The sequence below is a fragment of the Corvus brachyrhynchos genome, unplaced genomic scaffold (assembly GCF_000691975.1).
Source record: "Corvus brachyrhynchos isolate BGI_N302 unplaced genomic scaffold, ASM69197v1 scaffold1, whole genome shotgun sequence".
Classification (NCBI taxonomy): domain Eukaryota; kingdom Metazoa; phylum Chordata; class Aves; order Passeriformes; family Corvidae; genus Corvus; species Corvus brachyrhynchos.
Window position 1 is genome coordinate 7,745,428 of NW_008237222.1, and position 4,881 is coordinate 7,750,308.

Sequence of the window (4,881 nt, forward strand, 5' to 3'; positions counted from 1 at the left end):
AACATGTTCAAGTCCAGGCAAAGTGCAACATCTGTATTAATTATGCCTGTCCTTTGATTTGGGTCTGGATTCTCATCAGTCATCACAACAGTTAAGGTCCAGTCTCACCTTCTTGAAAGAAGTATCTTTCATCCTTTTATCAGAGGCAGGCTCAGCATGTCTACAAAAACAATAACTCTGACATACAGAAGATGAAGGGATAAATTCTGCCCTGGAATACTTCTCATCAGTTCTTACAGCTACAGTTTGTACATATGGAGGATGGTAAATCCGAGCCTTGAACATTCTTTCATTTAATATTTTATCTCAAATGTTTTTCACAGGCAGAAATCACTCTGACCACCAAGAAAGTTGCCCCACATCTGGTATAGGATTCAGCAGCTGTTTGCATTTTTTTGCTTCGTTACCTGGCTGCACCCTCTTGGAAATCAAAAAGTTGTGCTGGGGTAACAGAAAGTGAAATGTTGCCTGTAGCTTTTAGCTGCTCCAATCCTCTGCGCATATATCCCACACACGGTGGTTTGAGAAAAACAGGAAGAAGCAAGATAAGCCAAAGCCCCAGTGACTACAAAATATAGCTTACTAAGTCCCTAACTGATACTGCCTCTTATCAGATGAAATGCCTTAGTATTAATTCCTTTTAATTAAATTCATATTTGATTCTCCAGTGATCTTTGGTGCGTATTTATAGTCACTCTTCACTGCGGCATGATGAAGTTCATGATGATTCTAAGTTACAGAACTGTTCAGAGTGTTTAGATGAGCATTGAAATATGTGTTACAAGAACACAGATAAGGTCTATATATTTCTGTTTACAAATACACACATAAACAGAATCACAGAATCTTTAGAGTTGGAAGGGACCTCTAGAGATCATCTAGTCCAACCCCTCTGCCAAGGCAGGATCACCTAGAGCGGGTTACACATCCAAGGTGGGTTCTGAATGTCTCCAGACAGGGAGACTTCCATGACCTCCCTGGGCACCTGTTCCAGTCTCAGCCACCCTCAATGTATAGAAGTTCATCCTCATGTTAATGTGAAACTTCTTGTGTTTCAGTTTATGGCCACTGCTCCTCATGCTGTCACTGGGCACCACTGAAAACATTTGTGCACACACAAACATGTCAGCAGCATAAACGATACAAGACTAGACATTGAGTAGATTTACTGACTGCTAATTTTACTCTCTCAGGACACTTTCTTCCTTTTATAGAGTTTAATGTGCTCTTTTATGGACGAGGTCAAATTGTATAATAGTCTGCTGATAAATTGTAAGGTGCCTGTGGGGCAGACAATCTTTACTAATAATTATCAACTTCTGACACACAGCAAACATTAATAAAATACCATGAGGCTAAGGAACAACATGAAAATGCTGAAGGAGTCATGGCAAATACTAAGACACATACAAAAGGTTGAATACTTTTTTTAAATTTAAAATGTCATGCAATAAGTTTTTATGAAACTTTGCCGTTTTCTCTCTCTCTTCCAGTCAAAATATAACTTTTTATACTGTTTTAAAAGAAAAAGATGATAAGGAAATAGAGGAAAATTGCTTGAAGGTGTATCTTCTACCTGCTTTCAATGAATCAAAATATTTCTATTAATATGCCATATATTTTTCACACTGAGAAGTAATAATGAATAATAACAAAAAAAAATTATCCAAAATCAAAATATGTGTAACAGTGCAATGAGTGTTTTCTTTTGGTTACTTAAGCAGGTGAGTAGTAAAATTATATTTTATTCACCCTTGCCTTACCAAGGTACAGTCTGTTCACTAGATGGACTACCAGTCCTGCCAAACTCTCAGAGAACTATCACTTCTAGACCAGCCTTTCTCAATATACCATCTCCTGCTACAAGTAGAAAAGTCCTGTTCCACACATAACAGAAAAGAAGTAAATAAGTATTCCTGAGCAGCTATATGATAAACCAAGGAATGACAATTCTAAAAGTCTTGACAAGTCAGTGTTACATAGAAAGGTTGATCATGGTTAAGAACTACTACACTGTGGCCAGAAGACCATACTTATCCCCATAATTTGTGGCTGATTTTGAAAGGGACTCTATGATAGGCCTGGCTAAAGCCTTATCATCGTGGTTTGTGGTCAGATGGGCCAGCTGAAGCACCAAGTAGAATGTATTTACTTACTCAAAAGCAATTTCTGGTGAGATATCCTTAAAAACAACCGTTAAACCAGCTATTAAAGAAGCAAATGGTTTCTAAGGTCAAAACCAATATTTGTGAAAAGAACACTGTCCTTGTTTGGGGATAGGAGCAGTCTGGATTCATCAATATGAAAAACATGAAAATATGATCCAACTTCACTACTCCTTAGCACACTATCAGTTCCTGTGGCAAAGGAATAAATTAAAAATAGAAAATTGGAAATGTGCAACCAACCTATAGACTTCTAGGTGGTTTTTTTTTTTGGCCAAAATACTTTTTTAATGGAAAATGCCAATTTACAAAACTCAGAACTTCTCAGTAGTTTATCAAGTTTAGTGGACATTTCACGAAAAAAAAAAGTTTTGTAGGATCAAAAATGAAACTGTAAAACCTAAGTGAAATTAGATATTTACCCTTGTGTATTGGAGACATGGTTTTGAATTCCAAATCAATTAATATATAAACTCTTCTGCTGAGGATCTTCTGCATCTTGAGTATGTGCCCTATGCAGTGATCCTTTGCTATTACAGATGCAGATGGAAGGTGAAATTATTATTTCTGAAAAATCCCTCAAACATTTTAAGTTTTTATTCTAATGAAGTAGAAAACCAAATTAAATTTTGCCAACTTGAGACTCCAGTTTCTATCTTTATCATATATCTCCCCATAGAGATTTGTATTAAGGTTAAATTAGTCTTTTTGAGGACCAGTCCACATAAGGGAGAATAGTTTGCTTTTTCTCTGCAAAAGGAATCGGGTCTACACCTTAAAACCTGAAATTCAGCTTTCTCCAGGAATTTGTCATCTGTGGTAGCTCTTATCTAGCTGGATGTTTTAATTTAATTTGAGCTCTTAAATTTGTCTGACTCATATTTAGGTGAATACATGTTGCAAAATAAATAAATATATAAATAAATGAATCTTGTCATCCTGGCTTAGTGCTGTTTATTTTACCACATGAACTTTCTTTGTGTGTGAATGTGCTGGAGATCCAGATTTTTGAGAAATCAGGGCAATTTCTACCTGTGAGAAAATTAGCTCACACATTTTAGGTACTATTGAGGCTCGTTCTGGGGAATTTCTGGCATAAATCAAGGCTCTCTGTAAGTCCATCAAAAAAAACTGGAGGAGATCTTTTTGAATGCCTATGCTCAACACAGGGCAGTCAAAGGGGTTTTAGGCAGAAGTGTATTCCCAGAGGCCGCAGCAGTTAAGAGAAACCAAGCCTTGCTGCCAGCATGCCCCAGTTGGCTTATTAGCAAGCACATAGTCTGCTTTTGTGCTTCTACCATTTCATCTCAGTGTGTTTTCTAGAGTGCTGGTCAGTGTTTACCTGCACACTATGGCACTTGGATAGCATTTCTTTAGCAAGGAGATAATTGTCTATAAATCCCAACTAAATAGTAGACAAAGAGATTTCTGATAATCACCTTACAAATTATTTAAGGGATTCCTAGGATCAAGTTTAAAAATTCAAAGAGTAGTGTCAGTATATGTGTTTCACATGGACAGATGCAGTTTGGCATAATAATGCAACTTTGAGAATCTCTTTATTTGCCTGACAGAATTCAATCTAACTCTGTAAGTATTATGATTATTATTTACAGAACACTGCGGGCACATATGCCATATTCATATATGTCTGTGAGCAAGTGCAGCATGCCCATACCTCATTGAAACTGCATTCTGTGAAGGAGAGAGCTTTTTGTTTCAGCCTTGTGTAAGGGCTGGCATGTAGCAGCAGCACTCTAGGAGAAGCCCCAGAGGAACAGTGATGGGACAGTGAGTCAGAGAATTCCCATCTCCTCTCAGTCTCCTAAGGGAGTCATTTGTTTTAGCTCCTTACTGATTGCAGTTAATTTGCCTCCTCCACCCACTTCCCACCAGCTTGCCTGCCCAGTGCACAGATATCAGAGGGCTGGGCTCCCAATCTATTCCCAGTGCCTGCTTCTTACCTGTGGATTCCTCACATACATTCCTGGCATTCCCTATGGGAAATAACAGCAAATGATGGTGAAGAGGCTACCAGTAGAACCAGGGGAGAAAATGGAGATACTAATGGCAAGAAAGGATATATTTTGTATTTAAAGGATCAGCACTCTGAGTGCTCATGACAGCTCAAGAAGAAACACTCACAGGGGGCATCCTTTCATTCAAGGATAAGAATGTGCCCTTATAGCAATTTTACAGATGCAGTTCAGCTGCCTGGACTTTCGAGAAGCCTGAAGTTAAATGCAAAAACGCACAGGTAACAGCTCTTTTTATCCTCTCCTTGGTTGGAAAGGCAGGTACAATGGATGTAAATTGGAGGTGTGGTAAATGCTGTCCCATTGTTCTTGATAGGTTACATTTCAAAAAGCTGTCCAAGGATGTAAAAACAAAGTCAAAGCTACAGATAATATTAGGTCCAGGAAATCTTGCTCCCAGTCCCCCTAATATTAACTATTACCTAATACTCCCTCTTGTGTTCATTCATATGTTGGTTATGGCTATGTAGGAGGGATGCTCTTCCTCTCTATCTTTTAAACATTTACATTTTAATATACTCCCAGGGGGTCAGTTAGTTATTAGATAGAGTAAAATGACCCAGCCCCAAACTCTTTGGTTAGCTTTATAATCATGGGAAAGTCAGTAACAGGGGTAGTTCCCTACTCCTGAGCACAGCTAAGGAGACAAGTCATACAGTATTGACTCAGGGTTCAGTGTA

General features: G+C 38.2%; 1 long non-coding RNA gene across 1 annotated transcript in view; it reads left to right on the forward strand.

The window, feature by feature from the left end:
- The first annotated feature begins 4,063 nt into the window (after positions 1–4,063).
- LOC108445405 overlaps positions 4,064–4,881 on the forward strand; it is a 25,089-nt gene continuing 24,271 nt past the window's right edge. The window contains exon 1 of the long non-coding RNA XR_001860255.1: positions 4,064–4,422. This is a non-coding gene — a long non-coding RNA (uncharacterized LOC108445405). The remainder of the gene's footprint in view (positions 4,423–4,881) is intronic.